At 33.6% G+C, this 16,987-nt stretch overlaps 1 protein-coding gene across 11 annotated transcripts in view; it reads right to left on the bottom strand.

Annotated features, from left to right (window-relative positions):
• The window catches only part of ROBO2 (roundabout guidance receptor 2), a 1,653,426-nt gene that overhangs the window by 104,961 nt on the left and 1,531,478 nt on the right, over nt 1-16,987 (bottom strand). The gene's annotated exons all lie outside the window — the stretch shown is intronic.

Here is a 16,987-nt window from a genome sequence, read left to right as displayed (position 1 = left end):
GTTATTTAATATGTTTTGCTTCTTAAATTCTGATATATTCTATAAGCTTGTTTAGAAAGTACACTCTTCCATCATCTGCTTGTGTGAAAGATTTGCTGAGTCAAAAACTGCTTAATACAATAATAATTAACATTAATTGAGTGCTTATTAAGTGCCTGGGTGTGTGTTAAACAATCCTCAGGCATTATCTTATATAATATTCAAAGAGCCCTTTGTCTTTACTACCATTCTGATGTGAAGACCGTTCTGATGTAAACTGAGTCTTATAAGGGGTACACAGGGTGTTTAAAGAGTAAAGCAATAGTTTGGAAGGCAGGTGTGACTTCAGGTTCATATGATGCCATAGCTGGACCTCTTGAACACTGAGCTAGCTAGCTGCGACAGTAATAAGGTTCACTTCAAACCATGATCTGACTGAGAATTTGTTGTGTCTATTCCCAAAAAGAAGGGTGAAATTATATGGTATGCTTTTCAATATGGTATAATGTTGTTAAAATCATAATATTATGCTTTTCCTGAATAATTGCTTTCATTATTAAAGTAGCATAAAGATCATAAAACCTATGATCCTGTTCTTTCTGTACTACCTGTAAGTGCAACCTTTGTTACGTATACTTTTTACCAATAATTCTTCCAAAACCTACAGTTCCTTTTCTATTGCTTGCCATTGCTGTGCTTGCAAAATATTCTCCTCGGTGCAGCAATTTGGCTTCCACCAACTGGCTCAAGATCTTATCATCCTGGCACTCACGTGTCCCCACACTAGCTTCAGCATTTCAGCAGGCCAGTCTCCTTTCAGTCGCTCACATATGTATTTGCTTGTTCTTGGCATTAACCCACGCTGATGTGTATTATCCTCTGATCCGATTGTCCATAGCAATTAAATGAATACACGCTAATCTTGTATTTTCTTGTGTGCTTCCTACTTAAAGGTACTTGATGTGGCTTCCATTGCCTTGTTTCTCTATTTTTCACCCCTGTCTATGTATCTTGCTTCCTCAGTTCAAGTGAAACAGGGCCCAGTTGGGACCCCCAGAAAAGAGGCCTTGCAATGTCCCTGACTTGCATCTCTCTGCCCTACGGCTTAACAATCGGAAAAACCCCTCCTTGCAGTTTGAGCTTGAAACGTCCCCTGTCCAGTTCCTTGCTTTAAATAATTACCCTGAAACTTGTGCTTGCTTATGATCACAATATCCCTCGCTTACTGATCATAATAGACCTTGCTTACGATCACAATCTCTATGGCTCAGTATTCTTTCCAGGTTTCTGTCACCACTGCTCCTGGGTTGAGGACCAAGATGGAGAGCCACACCACCTGAGGGAAGCTTCCATGCAGATCCCTGGAACCATCACGTAGTCTCTGGAGGAATGCACAGATTTTCCTTTAAATATCCCAGGCTGGTCTGAGAATGTAAGGCAGTTTTCGGAGGTGTTAACCCACTGCCTTTGCAGACCACCGGCGCTCTGATAATAAACGCTTGTTCTATGGCCCAGCTCCTGTGTGGGTGTATTAGCTGAGTGGCACAGGCAGCATGAGCCTTGGACACGTTGGCCTCCGGTTTCACAAGTAGAAAGAAAGCTCTCACTGGTATGCAGTGCTACCTACCACTTTGTACTGAAATGGTGCTTTCATTTGGCCCGGAAAAGTCCCAAATAGTGAGCACTGAATGAATGCCTTGGAATGGGAAATAAAAATAAAAAAAAGAATTCTTGATCTAAAGTAAATACTCCATGAGAAAAAAATTTCATCTCTTCACAGTGGACAGATATGATGCATTTCCACCAGTGATAGTGGCTCACTATTGTAGTAATTTAGGGGAAGGGATGTCAAAGAAAATACGCCATTTGAAAAAAATCTGCTAATTGATTCTGATATATCCCTCTGTAGAGAACTCCCCCTACACTAAATGGAAAATTTGTGACCCAAAGACTATAAGTGAGTAGTCACCATCCCAGTGACAAAAATAATATAGAAAAATATAAGCATTGCGTAACAACCAATTCTAGAAAGTCCTACAGAAAATTAGGAAATAGGCTTACTCCACCAAAAGGAAACAGAAACCAGAAGTCACTTCATTAAAATGCGATACAGAGTCAAAGTAAGAGATGTTTACTTAATTTATAATCAGAACAGGTTAACTTCTAATTGATAAATGATTGTTTCTTCAACTTATTTAATTCTATTTAATTTTTACTATTTAACACTTCACTTGATATCAAAAGAGTTTCTGTTAATAATATTGGAAATGCATAATATCATAAAATATTTGATTTGAAGCTATTAACAAATAATTTGTCTCAGATTAAGCAATGCATTTATAATGGAACACATAATTTAGGAATATATGATTTAAAATGCTCATTTTTATAAAGCCAGTTTAATCACATTTTATTTGTCACTATTTTCAAGGAGAATAAATGTTGAAATTGCTACATTACCTACCTTTCCAATTAATCATTTTCTTACTGAGTCTATAGTAATAGCTCTTCCAGATAAGTGACATGTTTTTTTCTCAGCCAGAACCTTACTTTCAGCTAATATTAAGAATCCTTTTTCCATGATAAAAATCAATATCTATACCATTTCTTTCAACAATAATTGCTTTTTCAATGTTGAAATGAACCAGGGAAAGCTCTAAATGGTTAACTGCTTTCATAAATATGGAAAGTAAAGTAAGTGGTCAAAGAAAATAGAATGACTACAGTGAATCACAATCTTTAGCTTCTTCATCTTTCAGACTTCCCGTTCGACTCTCTACCAATGAGAGGTCTCACATAAACAAATTGAACTCAATCATCATATGAGTAGAGATGCATTGCAATTCTGCAGCAATTACTCTACATTTTTAACCAGTTTTATGAAATTTTTTGATTGTGAGAAGACTAATTTTGAGGGTTCATATAATACCCAAACTAAAAGTAACTCATGGTTATTCAAAATCTAATGATTAAAGAAGGCCATGATGTTAGTCAAATGTATTACATAATGAGATTATAAAATATAAGTGACCTTCTAAGTTGACATGTATACTAACTGCGTAAGCAATTCAAGGAGGGATCAAAGGTACTGAGTTTTGGTGGTAAGTGTGACACAGACACACAAAAGTATGCGTGTATTTTGTGACAGTGGTTAAAACCATTTTCTTTAATTTATAGTCACACATAATATGCTCCTATCTCAAAAGGAATGATGTAAATATCAGAATGAAATGCTTCTACTATTATCAAGAATTCATAGAATGACTTTGAAAAGAGCAATCTCATTTAGTTCAAACTATGTTGCATTTTTGGATCTCATAGGCAAGTGCATAAGAACACTTTCATAGTAAACAGCTATACCCCTGTAGCCATTTTGTACTTGGCCTTAACTTTTTTATGACCAAAGCAATACTGGAAAATCACAGTAAAAAATTTGTGCTACAAATGAATTTAGATATTGGTTAGCACTTTAACTCATAATACTACTAATTATTTTAAGCAAAAATGTGCTGATTGTTGTGTCCAGTTCTGATGGTACTAAAATCTCTGTCTTCTGGAACTTACTGCCTTCCAGAGGAAACTCGCATAAAAACAATCGAGCATGATACAACAAGAAGAACATAATAAATGTTGTAATACAGGATGATGTCCCATCAAATGAGAGTAACTTGACTCAGTCTGTTCCCAACAGTTGGGGAAAGCATTGAGAAAGAGAGAGCGTGAGAAATTGTTTGAGGTAGGAGAGGAGGGGTGGGTGGTGGGGTTGTTCCTCACAGAGGGGAAACTATGTGCCTTATGTTAAAGATACGAGTTTTCCATACTGCACTGTTGCACCATTACCGTCACCTAGCTTCATTGCCACTTTTGGCAGTCCAGGTCAGTGTGCTTCCGAAACTGAAGGACTATGTTAGTGAAATCATGTATTTCCATGTAAATGGTCTTTATTAGTTTTAGCGAGTCCAAGTAAATCCTCTAATGGTATTAAATATTTCTATATTACAATAAATGTAATAGTTAACTCATAAAGCAACTAAGTTGGATATGTACACAGATCATTTTAAACCAGGGGTGTCCAAACTGCGGCCCGCGGGCCAACTGTGGCTCTCAATCCATTGTTAATTGGCCCGCAGCAAATTCCAACAATATATTTAGTTTACTTAAATAAATCAGGTGAGGCAATACGTACTTCACCTCGAGTGAGTGGAATGACTGCTTGTGTATTTTACTGCATATGGCCCTTGGTGAAAACAGTTGAAAAAAGTTTGGACACCCCTGTTTTAAAGTTTATTATATTTCAGATTATTGAAACAGATTTCCCTTATATTATAGGTAAACATGGAAAATCATGTAACTAGGAAACCAGTTTGAGAGTCAATGTGTAAATTTTATAGAACTTTTAAATTTTACAAAAGTTGTAAGTTGAGAACTCCTTAGAAAATTTGTCAAAATTTTAAACAGATTTTGAATTATAAATCACATTTTTCCATATTATTTTGTCCTTTACTAGTAGTAACTTTGTTTTTCTGCTTTCTTTTCTTACTAAAATACTATAATAATAATGTAATAAGAAATATAATTTATAATTAAATTTAATATAAATTATGATTATTTATTATAATGTAATAACATAAAGTTTGTTTCCTTTAAGGAACTGTTCTCAAGAAAAACACTATTAATATAAAATAAATCTAATAAATTATTATATAAAGTAATACCTATATTACTGTTTTTATAAAATCTCACGTTTTTCACCAGCAGAAGGAGACTAGTTCAAAGAGTGGTGAAAAAAATTCTCTCCCAATGCTAAGTTGGGAAAACTAGACTTCTCATATTGAGGTAGAGGGGATGTAAGTCTGGGGGTACGGAAGGAAAATCTATAGATTAAAAATGGCTCTTCAAGTAAATGGTGAGACGACATCCATTTCCACTCACTTAACCTGTCAACTTGCCAGAACTGTCATGTCAGCATTCCAGCTAAACCACGAAGCCTGATCACATCCCATTATCTCATTTTTTTAGAAAAAAAATTGCATGAAGATGCCAATCAGGAAAAAAAAAAAAACGGAAAAAAAAAAACAAAACTCGCAACCAAGGAACAAATGTACTGATGCTGAAGGGTTGCTTAGTTAACGGAATTTTAATATGCAACTGCAATGTTTCTTAATAACATTAATTACACGCTTAGTAAGGCACCATCCTAACTCATTAGTGCCTTTTTTTTGTTGTATTTTATCTCTTACTAACAGAATGGGTACTATGTGATTGGCCTGTTTCCATTAATGTTGCTTAATCTTTTTATAGCACTATTTAAAGCTGCTTGCATAAACATTTTCTAGGCAACTATTACCTATGTATGCATATGTGTGTATCAATTAACTGCACCAACATTTGACGTGCCTCTACCACATGTAAGTGTTATGCTAGACCTAGAGGCAGGAGAAAGATAAATATAACAATGTATTTACTGACAAAGAGCTAATAGTTTTGTAGGGCAGATGAAAATGATATCCTCAATAAATCTGGGAAGCAATGTTTGCCATGAGAGAGATTTAAAAAGGCAATGTGATATATTTTAACTCAAAATTTCATTTAATTTGGTTGTTCATTTTTTAATGAATCTAATTATACACTATTCCGTGGAGTGACACAATATGTTTAAATACGTAGTGCAGTCATTCAAATGTCATGCATATAATATTTAGGTGTAAAGCACATCATAATGAATGTTTTACAGTATGTATATCTGTATATATACACAAAGATATATACATATATGTTATATATCTGTATACATAATATATACACAGTTATCCATGCTGTAAAATATATATTATAATGTATACATCACAATATCCCTGATATATACATATATCATATACCTTTCTGTCTACAAACTACTATAACTCATAAAAGGCAAAATGTTTACTTTCTTAGAAGGTATTACTAGAACGTTAATGTTATTTCTGTTTGGAAATAGCCAGTGAAATCTCTTAATATCAACCTCAAACTATTTTAGGCCAGATAATTTACATCATTCTGCTATTGATATTTACAGTACTTTAATTTTAACTACTAAGTTAACAAGATTAGTGGTTCTTTTGTTCTTATTTGAATAGACTCCAAAATGACTAAGTATTTCAGATTTTTGATATTTAGGTTAAGGCAATGGAGTAAAGACTTATTGCTGTACTATCTCCGATAGAACACAACAAAAGAAATGAACAATATGGGAAAACTACCATTGCTCTAACCCCCTAAACTGTGAAATACCTTCCTCCATCGTCAAGTCTGGAGGAAAATGAAGAAGCATGGTGAACACAATTAGCCTCCATACCCAATCCTCTATCAATATTGATTTCACAAAAATTACCTGTCAACATTGTGAAAGCCCATCCCATGATCCTTTGATGGGAAAAAGGAGATCTAGAGTCAGAGACTTGGGACATGTGAGACATGACTTCGTAGATGTCCAGCTAAAATTCAGAAGTCAGGGGAGAAGATATTTAAGGAAAGGAAAAGCCAAGACTACTGTAAGATTTTGAGGTGGCCTCCAGGGAGATAAAGACTCTAAGTCTTCTAAGAATTACCCATGGAAACACAGAAATACTTTAGAATAAATAGTTGTCCATAGTCTAAGTGAAATTATACACAACATGGCCTCTCTTTTGAAAGAAGAACAAATAAACAAACAAAAACCTCTAAACGGGAAAAAGGGGCTAAAGACAAATGGAGATGAAGAAAGCTGTAGTCAAGCTTAGCAAGGAAATGAACAAAAGATAAAACAAAAATAAAGAAACAAAACCTACTTTAGAAACAAGAAAAAGTAATAGTTGCCAATGAAAGTTAGGGAGGTCACAAACAGGCATCAATAAATCATACAATATGAAATAAAAATGATGGCTTCAAAATTATTATAGGAAGTTAACAAATATAGAATTGAAACAAAGGAAAGCCAACATAACTCCTTAAGAAAAGTGAAACAGAAAAGAATATTCAAAGATAAAACAGAAGAAAACACTTGTCTTTATGTATAAATGTTTTCAGATTTTTTGGGTAGATACCCAGGAGAGGGATCGCTGGGTCATATGGTAATTCTATTTTTAATTTGTTGAGGAACCTCCACACTGCCTTCCTTAGTGGCGCACCAGTCTGCATTCCCACCAACAGTGTACGAGGGTTTCTTTTTCTCCACAGCCTCTCCAACACTTGTTACTATTTGTCTTGTTGACGATAGCCATTCTAACTAGGGTGAGGTGACATCTCAGATAAAGACAAGTGTGCTCCAATGTTCACTGCAGCTTTATTTACAGTGGCCAAGACATGGAAACAACCAAAATGTCCTTCAATAGATGAATGGATAAAGACATTGTGGTATATATACACAATGGAATACTATTCGGCGGTAAGAAAAGATGAAATAGGACCATTTGTGACAACATGGATGAATCTTGAAATTATAATGCTAAGCGAAATAAATCAGAAAGAAAAAGCAGAGAACCATATGATTTCACTGATATGCGGTATATAAACCAAAAACAACAAAAGAACAAGACAAACAAATGAGAAACAAAAACTCATAGACACAGACAACAGTTTAGTCGTTACCAGAGGGTAAGGGGGGAGGAGGTGGTAGATGAGGGTAAAGGGGATCAAATATATGGTGATGGAAGGAGAACTGACTCTGGGTGGTGAACACACAATGGTATTTATAGATGATGTAATACAGAATTGCACTCCTGAAATCTATGTAATTTTACTAACAATTGTCACCCCAATAAACTTGAATTAAAAAAAAATTTTGAAATAGTGTAAATTAAAGCATAAATGTAAAGATTCAAGGAGCTTGGTTTGCCCTAGGACTATTAGATGCAGGGTGATCAGGACTAAGATATAACCCAGCAAAGTTATGGAAGAAGGATGACATTTGTATTCATATAGTAAAAGAATAACCCAACCAAGGGAAAAAATATCCCGGAAACCTCAGACTTCACCACAGTACCTTTCAATACCAATGCAATAGAACCTTTTCACCAAAGTGTGAGAAAAAGAAAGTATGACAATAATTTTATACCTATTTTCCAATTTAGAGACAATGAACAGACTGTCAAACACGTAAGTCCCTTCCTTCCAAGAGAATGAAGTCAGTGACTAAAACAAGCCACTCATGAGATGTAACCAGGACATGTTTTTCACTTTAAAAATTAGCATTAATGTAAGACCTTTTCACATTATGGAAACTCTGTTGGAATATACAAGACAAAACAGAATGCAATTTTTACGTGCTACTTAATCAAAATATGTGAAAAACGTGATGCTTAATAATAATTACATGGGACTCTGCATAAAGTAGTTAATTAGCACCAGGTGCAGGAAACATTAAGCGCTCATAGGAGGGAGATCACCTCAGGTCATGGGGTAACAGCTTGTCCAAAGAAGAGAGGCTGCAGGGAGTAAAAGTATAGGTTTCTTTCTAAGACACACTCAAGATGCCTGTTGCGGAAAAGTGGATCTTGACATGAAAAGGTTCGTACATACTACCTATGCATGTTAAGATAAAAACAAAACAAACAAACAAAGAAAATCCCAAACAACAAAAAAAGTGGAAAATATCCAAATTTTTCAGGTTTCAAGCTGGGGTGGAGGGTGGTGGTGCTGAAAATATCAGTTGCATTACTCTTTCAATAATGTCTGCGTTATAATTTGCCTTGAATGAATTTTTTAATCACTCTCTTTTTATTGAACTTCTTGGTGGCCTCAATAAAATGCTTTAGAGTATGTTACCACAAAACTCTACTTCAACTCAAAACAAATCTTTCTAAAATGAGAACACATTTAATTTTTGCATTTAAGCAGTTACAGGATTGAAAAAAAAAATGCCCCTACAATTTCTGTTTAGAAGAGTGTTCTTTAAAATAATAATAATAAAAGACGGGAATTTTGTCCCAAATATATATATATATATAATATATATATATACACACACACACACATACACACACACACACACACATACACACACACACACACACACACACACACACACACATATACTTATAAACTCTCAATACTTACAAACTCTTGTGTGGCCAGTTATATCCTTCTATCAGAAGGAAACATACTTTTTAGTCCCTAAATTAGGAAATACTTAGACACTTCCATCAAGTTGTGTATTGTCAGTTTGTGTTTGATGTTTTAAACAAGTGTCACCTGATATACTCAGCTTTTGGTTTCCATACTGGAGGCAATCAACATCCAGCATATGGTATACAAGATACAAAATGGCAAAACGCAGCAGAGCTCAGCTTCAGGAGCAAAGCAGCTGGTAGATTTGACAGCTCTTTTCCAAATTACTCATCATGCTTTAAGTTGCTGCTAGGAAAAAATGTGTTGCCCATCTCCAAAATAGATGTTCTTTTTTTATTTTTAAGCCTCGGAAAGACTTCCAATGGAAAATAAGACAGATGGGTATAGGAAGCAAGATATCTGTCCCTATTTAGATCATTTTCTTCTGTCGGTTCCCTCATCGGAAGAGTTTTCCAAATAAACAAATGAATATTTCGCATTCATAGCTAACTATGTCCTAGGATGTCCTTTTGCTTCTCATACAAAGAGTGCCTTTGGAACAGCAAAAAGGCAAAACCACAGGAAAGGCTGGTGGGTTTTTAATTATCAAAGTAGCATTTGTCTAGATTTTGTGGTAACCAGCAAATAAAGAATTTCGATTAAAGGGCTCTTTCTGAGATGATGATGACATTGAAGATGAGTAAGTGATGTCTGGAGAACACTTTCTTCCGGTGTCAACTATGTGATTGTCTGCTTTCAGTAAAATTTTCCAGACTGAGGATCCTCTAAATCAAGAGTTATTCTTACACTCTCAAAAGTACATTCCAGAAGGTGTTTCTTCCAACTGTAAATTATATAGGACTTCTAATTCTTTAACTCAAATTCAGCTCATGGGAATCATTCATTTGGACAAAACTCCCAATTTGGGGGTTTAGAATGGCTTCTAAATGGACTTTCCACACAGATTACCAAGTTTCATCTGATATGTAATATAGTGATTGGTTTCTGAATTTATAAGTATTCCAGAAACTTCATATATTTTTAATTTTCATTTGAAAGCTTTAGATAGGAACTATGCCCTAAATTTTCTCTAAATTTTATATACTTGGTACATATATCTTCAGCTAATTTATTTTGAAATGAAATGCTGGATTTCCTTCCCTTTCTGTCGCTTTTACTTTGTAGAAGACCCTTAAGGCTATTGGCAAGAGCTTCAAAGTTGAAAACACATTTTAGTCCACTAACAAATATTAATATTAATGTAGTTTTCAATTATTTCAATATATAATTCATGATTTTACTTGATTTATACCTCCTGACCTTACAATAAATGTTGACACATCTATAGTTCTTGAATTAGAATTGATGTAAAAAGTTGATGCAAAGGAAAAAAACAGGCTAATTTCCTTACTTTCAGTCTCTTCTTTGGTGATCCAATAAAAACATATCCAACATTCAGTTTTCAAAACTAATAGTAGTTGTCAAGTTTAAAGTATAGTTCTTCATATTTCTGAACATTGTCATAAGTCATTTGAGATAGATTTATGAAATGACAGACTTTCCAGAATAAAGTACAACGTGTCAAGAAGCTATTCTTTAGTTCCGGTCCAATGGGAATTTAAGAAATCATTTAAAACAAGAATAAGAAACAGAAATAACTTTGAAATGCCTTGTAGGTGACAAATGCATCTCAATAGTCTGTGTGCATAACATTTTCTAATCAATGTATTTTTTATTCATGAGTTTTAAATATATTGAAAATTATTAACATATTGTTGTATGTTCTGGGAACTTGTGAAATAATATGTCAAGTCGTCATGGTTTATTGCCATAAGGTTTCTATATATAAAGATCTATAATTTAAATCGATATGTAAAGATTATAACTTATCCTGTTAATTTGTAAAGTTGTTTACCTCATTCTTTCCCATTCACTTCTTAATTTTAGATGCCATACCACAGAATGTAAAATTATCACATTAATATGAATTCTTATAGATACAAAAAATGAGGCTTAAAAACTATAACATATTCCTCAGTTTCCTAACATCAACTGTGAAAAACATGACCAGTTTAATATTGTTTCCAAAAAAATGCCTGAAATTTATGTCTAATTAATTGTAAGTCATAACTCTATTTCAAAAATATTAAAATGTGAACAAATATAGGTCTCAGAAACAAGGAATTTGTTAAGCAATGTTGGCATATACAATGTTTTCATGTAAATGATCAATCTTGAACTAAATTCATTCCTACAACAGCTTTGATAAGTCAGTATTATTTTCTCCATTATTCTTTCTAGTTTATTCTGATTCATTCTAGGATAAAGAACATTCAACTGACAGGGGAAGTACTGCTCAGAAATGGCCAGCAAAAATTTAGATAGGGAAACTAAAGTTCATTTACTGTATCATCTATCCATGTAAGAATATACCATATAACAACACAGTTTGTCAATGTTTCAACCAATTGGGAAAAAATGTTTTGAATTTGGATCAGTATACATGAACAATGTCAAGTCAGTATATTAAGAAAGCTTTTGAAGTTAGAGGGACCATTTATAAAGCTATGTTAAATTGAATAACTTACTGAAATATCTCTTGGTATATTAAAGAAGCAATGTATTAAATTAATTCATTCACCCACCTATCCATTTATGCATCCATCTATTCATTTACTCATAACACAATTGCCAAGATTTCTTTTATTTAAACACATCTGTTGGTTGGTAAGCTAAACTTTAATATATACAGAAAGGTTATTAAATCAATGAATTTGAAAATAATTTATCTTCCAAATGTTTACAAATAATTACTACTTAAATCACTGCAAACGAAAACTGTTGACATCAATTTTGCAAAGCCAGATGAAGGATGATATATATTAAAACCACAAACTTTTCATGCAAAAGAACACAGCTCATCCCTCCCTTTTCCTCTTAGTGTAAGCATCTACTTATAATAACTTAAAGAAGTCTACTCAATTTTGTCCAAATATGCATGCAGATAATAAGTATGCAGCCATTGAAAATGCCTTTTAAAAAACAGACTCCAAGAAGGTTAAAATAGAAGAAGGGCATACATTCATAAAACTGCTTAATTTAATTCACATGAAACTAATTTTTTGAATATCAAACATAACTAATAATTGATTATTTTATATATGCAAGAAAAAGGGAGTATTGTATTTTTCTCTTTAAGAAAAGTTCGCAGTTTATAATAGTAATCATTCATATATTTTTTAGGTGAAAATTGTTACCTGTTCATTACTAAGTACATAACCGTCTATCAAAGGGATGAAAAGATCAGGAGCAACTTTTACAGCCTCAAGTAATATTTTAACATGGGTGAATACATATATATTTCATTCCATCAAATTCCACTGTGCGTGAGTTATGAAGCATTGTATCAAGTCATGCTAAATGGATAGAAGGATGGCTACTTACCAACAGGACGAGCTGTAGACATTACAATGGTGTGGTGAGAACATAAAAAAGAAATTAAAAAAAAAAAAGAAAAGAAAATTATCAGAATGCGTGATGTGTAATGTTACATTTAAGTATGGACAGTAGAGTGATTTCTAGTCTGACCATTCACGTTTGAACAGGATGTCTAAGTTTGATAAAATTGAAAGTTATAATTGTAATTCTAATAAGAAAATAATTATTTTGCATTCCAAGATTATCTATAAGCAATCGAAGCGATTTTCTGTAAAGTCTTATCGTCATCACTTACTATAGTTACGATTATTTCAAAGATCTTGTTTAGAGTTAAACGGCCTTGTGCTACCGCCAAGTTAAGAACCTGCTGAATATAACTATTCAAGTCACAGACTAGCAAATGTCATGTCAATGAAAGAAGGCCTCACTGTCTGATTTAAATAGCAATTGGATTTTAAGCATGGTTAGTCAGAACCATTACAGGGACTGAGGGAAAGCCCAGACGCTGCTTTTCAGCCAGTAAGAAGTTAAGATCACATCCCTTTTCATCCTTGGACAGGGTGGATGAAAATATAACAAATAGGTTGGAGTATCCTTAGAGATTTCAACTGAGTAGCTCCCTAACTACTATTAAGTGTTTTTCTTATTCTGGCAGAGGGCAGGAAATAGTGACTGACAAGTTGATTCCGTTCACACTGGGAATGGCTTTCAAACTGCTGCTTCAACAAATTATTACTATTTTTTGCTATACCGTAACTTTCAATCACTAAAATCAGTAGTAAGAGGCTGCCCCTGTTATTAATGCACAGAAATTGTAACACACACACACACACACACAGGCTTAATAATTTTTTTGAAAAAGAATAATACCAATCGATTTAGATAGCAAACCACTTTATATAAAAGCAATAGACAAATATAAAACATGGTTCCATTACTCAAATGAAGAAGGAAAATATTTAGTAGCATTTGAACTTTTATGAAATCTCACATTAAAAATATAAGCTTATTTGCAAACATGTGTCACACATATCCCAGTGAATAAAGCTCTGAATCATATAAAATGTGACTCTAGAACGTATGGGTACTTTCGTCTTGATGATCTCAAACGCATGGTGAGATAGATGTGGCCATTGAAACCTTATTTATAAGCATTCATTCACTCAACAAACGTCATAATACTAGCTTGGTGCAATCTCTGAAACATACTGGAGTTGCTTCTATATGAAATTCATGGTCTTACAATAGTATTTACAATTAAAAGGGGGAGGTTAAGACAATTCAAAGAAGAATAAAGTAATTATAGCAGTAGTATGAAAATTTCAACTTAGGGAAACTCTGGTGTGTTTTCAAGTCTATGGCGTGTTTACTATAACAAGAAGAGAAGTAAGTTGTTCAGTGCACAAGGATTCCTTTCTTTTAGGTGGTGGGGAGGATTCCTTTCTTTTAGGTGTACATAAAAATAACAACCAAAAACAAAACAACAGACCAAAATCATACAGGTTTGACTTATGCTATCAAGATTTTTCTTGATTTTGTCAATGTCCCATAGAAAAATAACTTTGTCTGTCATATTTGAACTTGCATTTTTCAGGTGACACCCCCAGCTGAATCACAAACATAACGTTTCCTTTGGAAACAAAAAGGTATTTTGAGTCTATGATATTAAACAGAGAAAAAGAAGAAACCATAGTGAGAAATCATGTTTTAAAGAAGTAAAATAGATTTCGCTTCCATTTAGTCTAGTGCAATTTCAAAAGAATTAAGATTTCATTGCTCTAGAAGCAAGATAGTTTTTCCAGGGAAGTCCTAATTTATGCAAAGACAATTTGAGCAATTGAAAAATGGGAGGGAAATTTTGTTTCCAAATACGAATAGTTTGTGCTAACTAATTTTGGAGCCATTTAAAAAAGTTCTATTGATCATGAATTATTTGATTAGAATATTAAATGCTAGGAGGTTTTTTGTCTAGCATTATTTCTTTCCAATTTTATGTCTGACAAGTCAGCAAAAGGAGCTACTTGTGGTTAAGTTTAATTTTATACTCTATTTTCACCATATTTTTGAAGTGGAAAACAAATGAGCAAATCTCTGTTTCAGATTTTTACTATAAAACTTCTTTTCTTTTCACCAATTGGCTAACGTGAATATCACGATAAAATTTTAGCAGAAACATCACAATAAAATCTCGTCTTTGTTACATGCTAGCAACATTTCACCCTGAAAAAATACCAGCAGGTGGATATTTTCAAAATCAGCAAATTAAACTAAACTGTGTCTCTGCATCAAATGGATGAAAATAGATGTGGCCTCTTGGGTCAGTTGTCCCCATTCTAATAAAACAATCCAGGAACAGGGTGAACATTTCATTTATGTGTATTGAAAAATGAGCACAGAAAAAAAAAATGTCATAGATATTATGTTTTTTTCCTTGTTAACCTCTTAGCATGAGAAATCCCAACTGCTTTTCCCAATAAGAAAACATATTTTAAAACAACATTTTATTCCACATTTTATTATATTTTGGATATTTTTTTCTATAACCCTGTTTTGAGGTTTCAGTCTTAGACAAGTAATAAACACATACCATACCGATTAAACTCTCTAAACAGGACACAGATTAGGGAAGAGACCATTTAAGGTTTGCTAATTTAAAAAGAGAAAATCCTATTAAAAACAAACAACTCCTTCTATTAGTATTGTAAGTTAACTTCAAACATCTACCATTGAGGAGCATGCTTTGTTAATGAAATGTTAAACCTGAAACTTTCAACAAATTGTGAAAACAATTAGCTGGGAAAGATCTTAAAGCAAACAGACCACTTCAAGTCTCATTCACCCAAGCATTCAAGTATAAAGGAATCCTGCAGCTTCCACAAACAAACAACTGCTCACATTTTCTCACCATTTGTTTAGTCAGCAAATATCTTTTTGAATGGAACATTTCTTGGTCGTTTGCTTATTTTTTTCCCATTCACTTCAGAAACACACACACACACACACACACACACACACAAACAAGCAAACAAACTTTGGGGGAAATTTGGTTAATTGTTTTTGCAAAGGGCTGCCTAATGAAAAACAAACATACATATAAAGTCACCTACAGAGAAGGTTGATAAACTGTAATAAAGAAACTTACAAAGGCTCAGATTTTGATCATATATAATCAGTATATATATTCTATTGATATACGATCATAGCTTTTTATGCTCTGTTACTGAATGGGAATGAAAATGTTTTAAAGCAACTAGCTTTCCAATTTTGTCTAAATCTGTTTTGTATCTCAGTTCACACCAGAATGGGGGAGAAAAAGCAAATCAGGTGGAGTAGAAATGCAGCATTTGGGAAGTATGGAAATCAGTAATATTTTCCAAGTACCCAGTGTGCATGTATATGTCTCCGAATAGTTACTTGGAGGAAGATGAGTTTTTTAAAGATTTGATGCACAAACTGTAGATATGACAAAAATAATATTTTACCAGGTGGAGAATCAATCTGAGAATCCCTGACACATTTCTCAACAACCCAAATTCCTCCAAACCTTTGTCCTAATCTTCTGAAAACTCTTGAGAACAAAGGTGCACAAGGGTGAGAGATATGACTAAATGGGGGAGATGTAAGTGAGACCTGGCCGACAGCAGGAAGCCGACCTCCTTATCGGGAGGGGCCCAGAGGAGGAGGCAGCATCAGTCATGGTATCCTAAGAAAGTCTGAAAACAGAGCAGGGGATGGACTTGCCTGTTGCTCTCTGAACTTCTTGGAGTGTATACAGTACCACAAATAATGTCTATGTGGCAAGAGTATGTGTAGTTGTCTACAGGGTGCTACTTGGTACCTTGAGCTACGTAATTTACTCACTGGAACCCCCAGGAAGCCAGTCAATTCACTCTAGCGCACTGGAGGGTTAAGTAATTCTTTCGCTTATAAGCAATTCCAGGGAGTCTATGAACAAACATTATTCCATGGCTGAGAAAGTGCATGACACCCAGAAAGTGAAAGTTATTACAGGAGCAGCACTGACTATTTCAATTATTTAAGGCCAATGAACTTCACAAATCACTCTCTAAATCAGATTTTTCTCAATTTGGGAAGTTCCTTTGCATCCATTTTTCACCTTTGGAAGCAGTGTTCATTGTTTTTTGTTGTGTTTTTGTTTTTTTTTTTTTTTCAGATTGCTTTTTGAATGCTGAAATAAAGAGAATTTCAAAACAGTACTCTACTAGTATAAAGTAACAAACTAGTAAACAGAAAACAGCACTTTTGAGTCCAGTGACATTTTAAAAAATAGTAGAGTTCGAAGCAATGGAAATAGAAAAGATTAGTGTAAGTCTTATCTATTTTTAAGATTTATATTTAAATCATACTAACTCTATTAAATCAAAATGAATCACTTTACATGATCATCCCTTTGAAGTCAAATATAAAATATAATTGTATTTCGATTAATAATACAGGGGACACAAAATCTAGGCATTGTAATATAATAATAAAACAATGTAAGCTA

Source organism: Rhinolophus ferrumequinum, chromosome 2 (assembly GCF_004115265.2).
Source record: "Rhinolophus ferrumequinum isolate MPI-CBG mRhiFer1 chromosome 2, mRhiFer1_v1.p, whole genome shotgun sequence".
In the NCBI taxonomy this organism is placed as follows: domain Eukaryota; kingdom Metazoa; phylum Chordata; class Mammalia; order Chiroptera; family Rhinolophidae; genus Rhinolophus; species Rhinolophus ferrumequinum.
The sequence above is the reverse complement of the archived record's forward strand: the minus strand, read 5'-3'. Positions and strand labels throughout refer to the sequence as shown.